General features: G+C 40.6%; 1 protein-coding gene across 9 annotated transcripts in view; it reads right to left on the bottom strand.

Annotated features, from left to right (window-relative positions):
- Positions 1-13,879, bottom strand: part of dlgap4b (discs, large (Drosophila) homolog-associated protein 4b) — a 100,115-nt gene extending 86,236 nt beyond the window's left edge. For all 9 annotated transcript variants that reach the window (XM_031850991.1, XM_031851000.1, XM_031850980.1 and 6 more), the window contains exon 1: positions 13,440-13,879. The gene's annotated coding sequence lies outside the window, so the exon portion shown is untranslated. The remainder of the gene's footprint in view (positions 1-13,439) is intronic.
- Positions 13,880-14,085: the final 206 nt, after the last annotated feature.

Raw genomic sequence — 14,085 nt, 5'->3', positions numbered from 1 at the left:
TCCCGACAGTCTTTACTGAGTTACTAATTAAAACACCTTCCAGTATACTTTATTAAGTTGTCATATGGCCATCCATCAGGCTAATGATACCATTAAAATTAGGTTAAAAGTCCACTGCACCACATTGTCACTGCATGGCTCAGTTAATTGAAACACTCACTTTGGGTATTCAATGTGATGAACTTATTGGTCATTACCCTGCTGTTGGGCACTTTACCATCAAGACGCCACAAGACGTGTATTTAGCTTGGTGGCAGTGAGTGTGGTTGAAATGCAGAATGATGCAGCCTAAGCACACAGGCATTCATAAAGATTACAATCCTGAAAGCCATTTGTCTGTTTTTATTTCATTGTATAAACAAATGCTCATGTTCACGATTTCATTATAAGCTCCCCTGTAATGGCATTAACTGACATGGGTCAGATTGAAGCTGGCTGTATGCAGCTGGTATGCCTGCAAAGCCCACACATGCAGTGAGCACAGAGATATAATCAGGCCATGGGCACTTCATATAGACGTTACTTGATTCATGTGAGACAGTAACAAAGAATACACTGACATGACATTAATATTATTGCAAATGTCTCGCAGTCATATGCAGAAACAATGAATACATTTTCATCAACGTGAATGGGCCTCGGCGATCAATGGAGCGAGTTCAAAATTACAGTTATCAGGGTGCATTGTTATTGTCACAAAAGATAAAGCACGCATCATGCAGCACTTAAAAGGTTAATGCTATGCTCAGTCATGATACTTACTCCTCCCACATATAAAATGCCATTTAGTGGGCAGGAATTGCATGATAATGTCATCTGTTTCTCAAAAGCAAAGGCAACAAGTCAATGTAGACATGGAGAGGCATGAACAACCAGTTGCTAATTCATTTGGTCCCCCAAGTTGAACTGAATGTAGTTTTAATGCAGCATAAATTCTACCTTCATGAAGGTGATAACGTTAAGTTATTGTTAAGCTTTTAAGCTTAGCATTCTCGAGAAGTGTTTTGGAGGATGTAGTTTGTGTTGTTGTTGAATTGTGTTGCATTATACAGAGAAAGGAGTTACTATTATTTTGTCCACCTCATTTACACCAATGAGGGAAGGATACACCATTTAGAATTCAGGTACTGCGATATATTCAAATAACACTTTCTATGCACAACAGCGTCAGTTGTCAATATAAACTCTACTAAAGTTGTCCTTAATCTAAAGTGAGCCGACCAGGTAAAGGGCATGACTTTTTAAACCTTCGTCAGTTCGACTTGTAAGAGTTGCGTTCAAGTGCTCGTTACTGTGGAGATGCTACATGAATAATTTCCTCTCCTGACAGTGCAGAATGCAGCAGGCCAGTTTTCAACCAGCACATAGCTCTAACTCTGGCATCAGTTCACTAGCTATACATTTTTAGAATTGACAGTAAGGTTTGGCTGGTCTGTCTCTGTGACGACATTTATCCTCTAGTTATATGTCTGGCCTCTTAAACTGTCACTGCTGAGAGCCTCAATCCAACTCTGGTCATAGTCTGCTTCCTGCTTCCACATATAAATAGCATTATGTCGTTAACATCTGTTTCTGCAAGTTGTGTTTTAATGCATTGTATAAATGAATGTGTAATTTTCCACTCTGCGTTGTGTTTACAGTATTTAATACATTATTACAGTTTACTTCTACAGCCTCCACAGAACAAACCACATTTGAGCTGTTTAATTTTTCTAATATAACAATCAACAGTCTATATATTGTGTCATTATCACAACAAAAAAAGACAAAGATGGTTTGTATCAAATAAATGGTTGATCGTTTCGACACAGAAATCTGACCACATTGTATAGTAATGTCCATCCTTCTTGCTCACATGTCATTGGTGCTGTAAAAAGCTGGTGTAATGTGATAAGTGCTCTAGCGCCAAGAGGGCTTATTCCTCCCTTCGCAACTTCTCAAATGCACTGACAAGTCGTCAATGACTCAGCCTGACGAGAATGAGCGAGGAAGGTTAGCATGAATTAGCTCTCCAGTGCTAAGCTACTGTGACGCTGCATTAAAAAGGATATAATTAGTAGCACTCTCCTCAGATTAGCCAAGGACGCTTCAAGCCATTCAATCAAGACTCACTCATGGTTTGACAGGCATAGATAACCTTTTTAATCTTCTGTGACTGGATAAATACTAAGTGATGCAAGGCTATGATTACAAACTAAGAGTTTATGTTAAGGTTACTAAGAAGGTACTTTCACGGCTGTAGTATTTTCTAGATCTCTTTTTACTAAAACAAGTGTTGGTATTTCCTTATACTCTGATTTTATGTTTGAAGACATTTTAAGGCCACATCAGAAAGCTTAAAGTGAAAGTGTGTCCTTTGAAAACAGAAATGAATGATGTGTTGAAGGCTGGTTAGTGAGAAGAGAATACATCATTCGTTCATCATAGCGTTGTCTGTGTATATGTTGGCCAATAAGTAACAAGATTTCAGTATTGATTTTAGTATTTCAGGTTATCATTTACAAGTTTTGTCTATATAACAAGATTACGAGTCTGCAGAGACACTAGCAGCTCTGTGAGTCTGTACTCCAGTGCAGTGCTTTGAGATAAATGTTTATGTCAGCATAACATGCTCACAATGATAACATTCGATATATCAAGCAGGTACCGTATAATGTAAAATGTGTTTTGTGAGGTCATAGTTTCCCTTTGAACACCACTAATCAGTTCATTCTTCAGTCCGAGTGGACGGTTGTGCAGAATTTGAAGATATTCCCTCCGAATTTTCCTGAGATATCGCGTTCACGAGAATGGACGGACGTATGTACGAAAGGACGGACAACCCGGCGCGGGGGCATAATGATGTATTTTGGTTATGTCATTTTTCATCCTGCACATAGGCATACACAACAAGATAAGTACACACACACTCAATGTATGTGTAGTATACAGTATGTAAACACTGCTACACAGTTGAAGCTTATGATGAGCCTTGTTTCCTTAACTGTCGGGCATCTGGCAGATTAAATTGGCATCAGATTTTAATCTCATGTAATGGTACTTTGGTGGGTGAGTATATAAAAGTCACTTCAAAGAGAAGAAAAGCCAGCAAAGCCTTGATTGACAGTGACAGAGAACAATACGTGAGAGTATGAGAACTTGACATCAGTTGTGGGGGGAGAGACAAGCTTTCTTTGTAGTTACCGATCAAAGGAATATCTATAGATTCATTAATACACCACATTGAGTATGTTTGTGTCTCCTGAGCTTTAAGACTCATCATTGCTTATTTGTGTGTCTGGAGTTGGCATCTGAACCTGGCATTTCCCCCTGTCTGTCTATTTATCTCCACAATCCTCACTTTCCTCCAATACAGTTTTTCCGTCTCACTCTGTGATATCCTTTATGAGTCACCTACAGGTCTGCACTGCGGAGGACTCCAGTAATTACTCCACAACAACTCATATCGAAAGCCATGGCAGGTTTATTTATATTTCAAACGCAGGCCATAGCAACGTGCTTCACAAATCCAAGGAAGAATTCAAAAATCACAACAGACTTAGAGAACATAGAAGGATAAATTATAATTAAAATAATACATAAAGAATAAAATAATAAAGTCGTGAACATAAAAGCTGTAAGACTGGGTTTAAAAGTAATTATAGACTGGGAAAGTTTCCCTTTTGGTCCAAATATATCGCTTAAACTAAGTGTAGCAATCATAGAAACCACACTATAGCAGCATCATATATGCAGTGTGCACAAAGTCTCACATAGAAATAGATAAACACTAAACAAATCATTATTAAACTGACCATCTCCACATGCACTTCGGTTCCAATCAGAGATAAGACAATTAAACACTCAAGTGCTGCACAGACTAATCAAGGCCCGAATGAAGACTCAGGTCTGAACAAAACTAACACAGGCATGTGTCTGTCTATTAGTTGGGTCTTGAAACAGCAAACAGCAGAGTGCAATCAAGATCAGCATCATATCGAGCAATTAGTGAGGGAAACCAAGCTCTCTCTGTCTTTGTTTGCAGCTTGGTTCCTTCAGTCTTTCCAGTGTCATTCATTTGAGCCCCACTGTGTTATTTATCCTGTGGTGCAAGCCGTATCAGTTAATATACATTTTGTGAGAGAAAATCATCCCACTGTAACAATGCAATTATGCATCATGGCCTACCCCGGCACGCACTGTAAAGTAATCATTTGTGACATTTTTTATATACACTTCTCTTTTGCAATGCTGAAAATGTTACACACAATAGCTAATGAAATATCTTTGCATTTGTTGGGCAGTGAAAGCCACCTTTGATGCCGACAACTCAAACTTCATCAACAAATAGAAACAGATGTGTCCAGTGGAAAAGAGAAATCTGTCATCTATTACCTTGAACAAATCACTGGACTCAGACAGGATAAAGTAGCTGGCAGGTTCTGCTTTTGCCTAAGAGCCACTGTGTCTTATTATTACATTGGACCAGTGCTTAATTAAGTTGCAGCTTCTCACGTGCACTGAAACATTTGGTCTGGACTGTGGTTCTTAGTCATGCAGTCTAATTTGGAGTGAGTATATGTTTGTGGCTTGTAGCAGTAATAAATATGTATGCATATATTTAACACACAATATCATTATTTCTGGTGACACATTTCCACACATGGCGAGCGTGTGTGTGTGTTTAAAATGTCAAAAGACACATTATGAGAATGCTTAAAATATGGGATTAAATGCTTACTGTGTTTGTAAAATAACATAAGATAATCCTTTATTAGTCCCGCAGTGGAGAAATTCACAGGATCACAGCAGCAAAGTGGACAGTGCACACAAGATACAGAGTAAAAATAAAAAATGATTGTGTAAGAATGTGAGGGAAATTATACTCTTACATGTGCACTATGATGAATTTTACTAATTGTATTAACAGCACAGATCAACGTTATGCTGTGCTTTCCATTACATGTCATTTCTTTAACTTCCTGAGAAATCTTTATTGGTGACTTAACTGTATTTTGCACCTGAAAAGAGACTACAGGTACCAATTGTTCCGAGGGACTCTCTTAATATACAGATAGAAATATTAAAATTGACAAACCTTGGCAACAGGCCACTAATGGGTTACTGTGAGTGCGAGGAGAATGAGAACAGTAACCATAAAAATGTACCCACTCTACGGTTACCACCGTTTCTATATCAAAGAAGAAGAGATCCAGTTCAACCTGACTCATTGATCTGAGAAGCCTGTATGTTAAACTGTTGTTACATTAGGATTTTGAAGCTAACTATTGTCATAAACTGTAAACAAGTGAAACAAAATGTCAAAAGCTGACTATGTAAATTTTATCAGACAAGTTCTCCACCTGCACTGCTCAGGCAACGCAGATGCCATTATTATGCAGTATAAACAGACAGTATAGAATCTATTCATCTCAACACTGTGAGTGAGAGAGAGAGAGAGAGAGAGAGAGAGAGAGAGAGAGAAAGAGAGAGAGAGAGAGAGAGATGTGATTACTGAGGCATTGTGAGTAGATTTAACAAGTAAATTGAACACATAGGTGGGCCTCCTCTCTGCTTGTTCTTGTGTCCTCCGATATCATTTTTTCCCCACTCCGCTCTCTAGTGGGGGGGGGGGGCCTTGCATCTAAATGAAACCTGTCCAGCTCGGAAGTGGTCTCCCTACTAATGAACAATTCCCTCGCACTGTTTGGAAACTGATAGGAGAGGAGGGGGGGCAGCGGTGGCAAGCATTATCAGGGAAGAGTGTGTGATACGTGTACACTGCGTTCCAAATCGCATACTTTTCTCTTTTCTTACTCAGTACGTACTGTTGCATCGTGCAGTATGCATTCAGTTTGGACATACTACTTTGTCCTAACACTGCACCTTAAACTTTGACCCTCTTGCTCATATAGCCACTGCTCAGAGGATTGTTGGCCAGAAAAGCCAGAAAAGCATGCATTTTGGGAAATACACTTATTTGCTTTATTGTCAAAAGTAAGATGTGAAGACCCACACCTATATCTGTGTACTAAATATGAAGCTACAGCCAGGAGATGAATGAAGACTGGAAGCACTGGAGTATGAAAGCATATAGAGGGTTATGTGCTGGACTGTTTCTTGGCCCTGGAGTCTCTTGCTATCTCGTTACTTATGCTGTAAGAAACATTAAGAGATGGCAGTAGTACATAAACACAAACAGAGCTTCTGGCAGCTGAAGTAAATGGGCCCAGATGAACAAACGTCTTGCACATTCTGTGCAGACTCACACATCTGATCTGAAACCAGAAACCGACCCGGATTCACTCACTCCAAAGAAAACCAGTAAGACTGTCAGATTTTTAGAAAAACTACAATCAACCACGGCACCTAACGGTCATCAAGAAAGACTGACCATACAAACGGACATCATAATCTGAATTACAGATGTTAAACTTAAAACTGTGGCTTGTATCTACATCCAACTCTTCATATTCTCTGCTGTGGGCCTGACCGGGACCTTTTCTCTCTGCCGGGTTCCCAGGTCGACGCTCCCGCCGTTATGATTGAGCGGCTGACAGCTTGACCTCCTCACCAAGACGCATCTTTTGACTGCGGCCATTTTCTCACCATTGTGTTTAGCAATGGGCCTGTGCCTGCTAGAAATGGGGGGGGGAGAGCTAGTTGCTGAGGCTATCATTCATAGGAGGGAAGAGGAAAGGATGAAGGAAAAAAGAAAGAGGAAAAAGAAAAGAAAAAAGAAGAAAGGATTAAGGCCACTGAGAAAGAGCAGGAGAGAGAGAGGGGTCTGCATCTTAATGCAGGCCTGAGTGTGGAACAGCCTTGTTATGAGGTGGCTCAGCGGAGAGGGAGGGAGATGCAGCGGCTGGGTGGGTTGGTGGGTGGCTGCTGGTAGGAGGAGGGGGGCAGGATTAGTGGGAGGAAAAAAAAGGCAGATGCAGAAAAAAATTAGGATAAGAAGGGTAGAAGAAAGGAAAAAAGAATGCATGCACAGTACAAAAAAAGAACATCATGTACAGTATAAAAAAAGAGCATCTCTTTTTAATACTACCAGTGCGGTACACACTACATTGATGCTATTTTAATACAATAATTGCCACATTTAACTGACATTGGCATCAAGAAAGAATTATTTTGTGATAACATTTAATAATCTCATGCCATCTCTTCTCACTCTCACAGTAGTTTAAAAGAATGCCTTTAATGTCACTAGATTTCAAACACATACTGCGGATTTCTCCATGTTGATTTGCATGAACAAACTTCCTTCTGTGTTGTTTTTATGCCTGACATCCTTCAAAACATATATTCAAAGCTCAAGAGTTGAATCAAATGATTCACACTATGTTTAAACAACATAAAGCTGCGGAAGGGTCAGACTTTCGCCAACCTCCTGGCCGCTGGAGGCGAAGGCAGTACAAACTAAAAAAGTGATCAATATGCCTGAAAAGAGTCTCTGTGGCTGATGGAACTAGGAAATAATTTCACTCTGACAGAGAAAAACATTTCTTACACTTCAAAGGACTTCTGCATTACAATCAGACACAATCCACGGCTCATACACACACACACACACACACACACAAAGCAGCACTTGCTGTCATACATCGACATGCTGCATGAGGACACACAAACAGAAACCTAACATGGATCCATCACAACAGCATTTCACACTCCATTGGTCTCCTCCAGTCGTGGCTGTTTGTGCTCACACTCTGTTAAGTTCCCGTTACTGTACGATCATCTCAAAGAAAACAGATCTTCTCTCAGCCAAAGCAGCTGAAAAAGAAAAGGTCTCCTGACGATCACTTTACCGACAAAGGCAAAATAATTGCAGCTGCACACAGGAATTTATTCCAATGCGCTGACGTAACAAAAACATGTTGCATTCTTCTGGGTATTTGTTGATCGCTGTGAGCTATCTGATGGATGGCATTTGTTAACACAGATAGAGTAATCACCTGACACACACATCTTAATACTTCTTCTATTTGCTGAGTCTAGATGTGTGGTTCCACTGAGTCATTACAGTGCCAAGAAGAGGGAGGTTAGCACATGACCATGCAACATTTCCTTAAGCAATTCAAACTATAAATTAGTCCATCAAACATGCACACACGCACGCACGCACGCACGCACGCACACACACACACACACAGACATACACACACACACACACACACGCTTTGAATTGTAGCTGGCATTGAAATGAAAACCGGAGAATCATTTGAATTTCTCCCAGGTATACATTTGTTGACCTTAGGTGGGTGTTTTGCATAACGTTATATGGTCATTAACAGATTTTTTTGAAAAGTGCATAATTATCCTTGGGGGTTTTTACACAGTTTAAGCCTTGCAGAATAAAAACATGTGGAGAGCCACAGTGTGAAGAATCTCCTTCGTGGACACTTATTTGAATGCAAGACGTGCATTTCAAATATGCAGCAGATAAATATTTGACAAATCAGTATGCAAACTTGGCACAAATCATCTTTTACCATGTCTGACCAAGATCCTCACATGGTTTTCAACTGACATTTTCATGAAATGATTAGCATTACATTTAGAACCAAACATTATCTTTCCTTAACTTTAAGTGTTGTACTTGCTTACAAGTAATCAATGGAAAAACAATGCCGATGAATTAACAATAAAATTTATAATCCTTCTGTTTGACAAGTGGGTTGTATTTCCTCCCTAAATCCTTGACTTGTAGGTGCACAAAACTGATTATTTTTGCAGCGTTAACAAGCATCACAACATAGTAGCACGTCATGCTGTGTGCAGAAATACAAAAGCTCCCTCTTTGCCAGTCTGAACCTGTGCCAACCCCTAGTATCCCAGAGCAGCACAGCTAGCATGGCTATTAGCTGCGAGGTAGGTGAAAAGAGGGTTTGGCACCTATTCGGACGCCTGCCACCTCCGGGGAAGTGAGATGTAAGGCTTAATTAGAATTGATGGTCTTGGGTTTTTGACTCGTAGACTGGGATTTAATTGATGTCAAAAGTGTCTTACTTCATGTCAGCTATAGCCACACTCCGCTGCTTGTATTTGAAGCTGGAAAGGTGGAGGGGTGCACCACCTCTTGCCAAGTCTTTACTTTGAAGTAAAGATAGAATCAGCCGGTTTGTGCTTATGACATCTGAAATGTGACTGTCTGACAGGTAAGAGCAAGGGAGAGAAAAATAAGTAAAACGAGGAGAAAGAACTGCAGCAGTGACACCGACAAACTCATTTTTCAAAAATTACACACTGTTTTGTGACTGTTAGTGTTACATTGAGTAATCAGCAGATGGGCGCAAATTGTGCAACGACTTAATTTGAATGACAAACATTTCTTTCATTCAGTTCTATTATCTTTGATGGCAATCACTGCAGTTTCCTAAACAAATTACTCAAAGGGACTTTTCTTTTTAGCATAATCCGGTTTAGGTATAACATTCTTGATGATTTTCTTGCATCTCAATAGCTTACAATAAGGAAAATTTGCTTGTTGTCAAATATCCCACAGGATAGGATTTCTTTTTTACAAACGGCAAATAATCCTTTGCCAACAAGGAGCAAAACAGGAGGTTTATTTTACACTTTCACTGCGTGAATTATTCAGTTTTGCCATTGCTAGAGAAACCTAACAACTGCTATCGAAGGTAAATGGACAAATGTGATGTCTATATTTTGCTCTCATATCCAATAGTTTATAAAGCACTCTTAAGTAACTTGCTCACTGACTATAACCCAATCAGGCCTCTCAGATCAGCAGGCAGAGGTCTGCTGGCTGTACCTAGAGTTGGATCCAGGTCCAGTGAGGGTTCGTCCAGTTACTGTGGTCCGGACTTGAGGTTTATCACAACTACGTCCACATTCAAAAGCAGACTCAAAACTGTCCTATTCTCCCATGCTTACGGTTAATTAATCTGTGTGTGAGTGTGTGTGCACTCGTATGGTCGCACTTGTTTCTTATGCAGTTGGTTACATGCAGCTATATGATGTGCAGCGGTTTCCATTTACCTATGTTGTTATGTTTATGACTACATTTCAATATTTTCTCTTTAAATGTAAAACACTTTGTATATGAATATATGAATATATGAATAAAATGGCCATTGTCATCAAAAACAGCAGCAGGCTCTTCCTCTAAAACAACCTATAACAATATTGTAAATAGATGCAAAGCTGTGATCTATTTCTAAAAAGCAGTAGAAAAAAGTAGAAAAGGGACAGAGAGATATGAAAGATTTGGTTTCTTCTGCAGACACAGTTTCCAACTGTGGAGAATGACAACATCTTCTCTTTCTAGTTAGGTCGTTTAAATATAGATTTCTGCTACTTTATCCGTTTCTGCGGCTTCAGTCTGCTGATACATGATCACAGACTTCCTTTTATGTTTTCATCCTTGAACTTCAGCACCTGTGACATCAACTTCTTTTCTTTAACCTTTTCTATAAGACGCTAACATTATAACTCATAGTTGCTGCAGCAGCATTAAAGCATCCAATTAAATGTTAATTATGACTGAGCTCACACACTCCAAAAACTCCCAACACCATGGCACACTCTCTGCAGAAACACAAGAGGGAGATTTGTTTCCCATTTCCCCATATTGCCTTCCTCCCTTCATTGATGCAATATGGTGTAATCTAGCCCCCCTGACTGAGCAGTGGAATACACACCTCCGACTCTGCAGATATTTAATACAGGACTGCTCTATACATTATGAATGTCCCTCTGCAATATACCATCCTTCTAAAATGAAGCCACCTCACAGAGAAAACAGAGATGGCCTGCCATTGGAAAATCGCCGGGGTTTGGACATTATGTTCTGAGCCTTTTTCCCTTGGTCCTTAAAATATGTCACTTAAAACGCATGCGTATTCATAACATACATCAAGGCGGGTCCATCATTTTTTTGTTTTTTTTAGGTTTTTATATAATTCTGGAGCTTCCCAGCAGTGTTCCAATTCTGAACATTTAAATCGTTTTCCAGTTCCCTGTCAAAAATGTCTGTTTAATGGCAAACTAAAGCAGTAAAAATACAATAAATATAGCGTACACTTGAACTGATAGTGATGTTTTTTTTGTAAATACGTTATTCTGCTACTCCCGTCCACAGCCACTTTAGCTTGCCGTCATACGGCGCTTTCCGACGGGGAACTGAAACCACTATATTTCTCTCTTCAAAGCCTCAAGACTCCATTGACAGAAACAGTAACAGTACCTTGCAGAACAGAAGGGTACATACAACATCACTTCAAAAAATCTGAACTAACACTTTCAGTTATTTCCAAACTTAGCAGAGCTAACGTTGAGTCAGCTATCGTTCACATTATTAATAACCATATTTATTAGCTTACTTTGGTAACCTACATCACTGCTTTTCCGGCTGAGTGGATGTTTCCATTTGAAAAACCAGGGAATGAACGCAGCTGGACGCGCCCTTTAAACAAACAGATATCCTTGTTCTAAGACCACAGAGGTCATCGTGTACAGTAGAAAACAACAACTCAAGAAGAAGTGCAGATTGTCAACAAATGAAACAATTAAAATAAACACAATCACATTGTGAAACAAGATGATGCAGATGAGAGATCAGTGCAAAGATCACAGATTTTATCAAACAATATCCAACATGGCTGTGGGCTGGTGCACTTCTTTTTTGTGTGCGCACATGTGCGTGTGTGACAGAGGCAGGCAGAGAGGGCAGAGTGCCGCTGTGAGTGACGAGATGCGATGAGACACAGTCTGAGTGAGTGCATACCAGCAGGACGGAGAGAGGTAGAGTGTGTGGAAGTGGATGAGAGAGTGAGAGAGCCAAAGAGGGAAGATAGACATGAATGGCTATGAGTTAGCATTGCCTGCTAGTTGTTGTTTTTTGCAGCCGAAGCAAATTGAGGTCACTAACGCAGCAGTATCAGGTCACACAAAAAGCTGTGCAAAAAGGGTAGCTAGACCTAAATCCATTGTTAATTTGACGGAATGAAAGACACTGCAACCTACTAAAGGATCCTCACATGTTGTAGTACATCAAGTGATTACAATTTGTCTCATGTCATCTAGCCACACTGGATTTAATTACATTAAACTGTTGGGAAAAATACTTTTGATTTATCTTCATTAGTATCCCGGGCTGAGCACAGCTGGATCTGGATCAGCTAATGGTAATGCGCCATTTAAAACGCCAAACAGAGACAGACGGATTCTTCTTATTATTCATACTCGTCCATTTATGTTCATCACAGCATCTTTTTTTTCTGGGAACCTCTTCTCTATCCTCAATATGTTTGAGCTGGCCCTGCTCATACATGCTGTGGGTGACGTGAGTGACTGCTGAGTGGACAGAGCTGGTTGGGTGATTCATTTGAGTTTGTGGATTAACTGACCTTGTAAGTACGGGACTGGTAGTCTGAGCTAAATCATCATCTCTGCAAATGGCCTAAATGTAAGGGTGCTCCAGTGTCCACATGGCAGATATTTCTCTCTTTTTTTTGTAACTTGCAAGACACACAAATAAATCATTATTTGCAGGAAACTAATCTTCCACTTAATACAATGCTTTTCATCCCGCTCCATAAAACACGTGGCGGTTCTGTTTGTCACGATTCTCAGTGCAACAAAAAAAGGTAAAGGAAAACCTACTTGATTCATTCCTCTCAAGAGTGTCTGTGCTGGAGTGTTTTCAACCGGCAGAATGATGCCTCTTGATGTTCAACAGTGAACAGAGGAGACATAACAAGTCCTTTGGGCCACTTGCCATTGTGGTGGAGAGCGAGCTCTGATTCCTCAAATCTTGGGAGGACAGGATGTCTTTTATTTGATCAACAAATACTACTTATGAGAATACACTAATGAGCTCAAGGCACCATATCACTTCTGTTTACCTGTTATTTTGACACAGAAGCTCTCAAACTCATATTTGACTACTTTCTCTTCCTAAATGCTGTCTTTCATTTACACACAGGGGCAGGGACCCAACCCCGTAGTGTGTGATAAATATCGTATTATTAACCCAATCTGACAAGTCACAATATAATTTGGCCAATAACACCCAAAACCTCCATTAAGCATGCATTTACCTGTCACGAATAATATTGCTGATAAACTGTGGAGGAGGAGCTGCATCATTTCAGACACACATCACACAGACAGATCGCCCACTGTTGCCATGTTTAACCACATACACACCGGCAAAACCCGACGTCCTGTCACAGTGCCTGTGACATTTTTTTAAAGAAATAGCCCACAGCCTGCGTGTCTTTTAACCCCGCAAAGGCGCAGCGTAAATACTGACTCCAAAACAGCTTTTGAAATCAGCATGAGTCACCTTCCCACCCACTTTGAACGACATCTTCACTCAGACTTAATATGTAAAACACACATATACGCACAGTGGGCGATACGTTGCCTACTAGACGCAAACATCCACCAGCAATTCCACAGTTTTGCTCTCCGTGGAGCCGATTTACCTTCGAGTGAGAGCGCCTCTTGGCAATTGGAGAAGACGACTTGGTGGATTTATCCGTGATTCGTCCGTAACTTCCCGAGCAGGACATCTGTTTCCGAAGAAGCGCAGATAGCAAAGAAGAGGAGGAGGAAGAAGAAACACTAGCAAGCGTCACTGTGATGAACAGCCACGGTTCCGTTTTCCCGTTGATACCCGGTATTTTCACTTGAAGGCTTATTTGCCCGGTTAGTTTGTGTGTCACCGGCGGGAAGAAGAGCTGCGGTCCACGGCTGTCTCCATTACCAAGCTTTATATTCACCTGAACGTTTAGAGACGACAGACAGCTCAAAAGCCAGACTGAGATAGAGAGAGAGGGAGAGAGGACTGCTTCCGAGCGAGCTGATAGATACTGAGACACTGCTGCATCCAACCAACAAACTCCAGAGAGAGAGAGAGAGAGAGAGAGAGAGAGAGAGCGAGAGAGAGAGAGAGAGAGAGCGCGCGAGAGAGCGAGAGAGAGAGAGAGAGAGCGCGCGAGAGAGCGAGAGAGAGAGATAGAGAGAGAGGGAGAGAGGACTGCTTCCGAGCGAGCCGATAGATACTGAGACACTGCTGCATCCAACCAACAAACTCCAGAGAGAGAGAGAGAGAGAGAGAGAGAGAGAGAG

Source organism: Anarrhichthys ocellatus, unplaced genomic scaffold (genome assembly GCF_004355925.1).
Source record: "Anarrhichthys ocellatus isolate YVR2014 unplaced genomic scaffold, GSC_Weel_1.0 scaffold1, whole genome shotgun sequence".
Classification (NCBI taxonomy): domain Eukaryota; kingdom Metazoa; phylum Chordata; class Actinopteri; order Perciformes; family Anarhichadidae; genus Anarrhichthys; species Anarrhichthys ocellatus.
The sequence above is the reverse complement of the archived record's forward strand: the minus strand, read 5'-3'. Positions and strand labels throughout refer to the sequence as shown.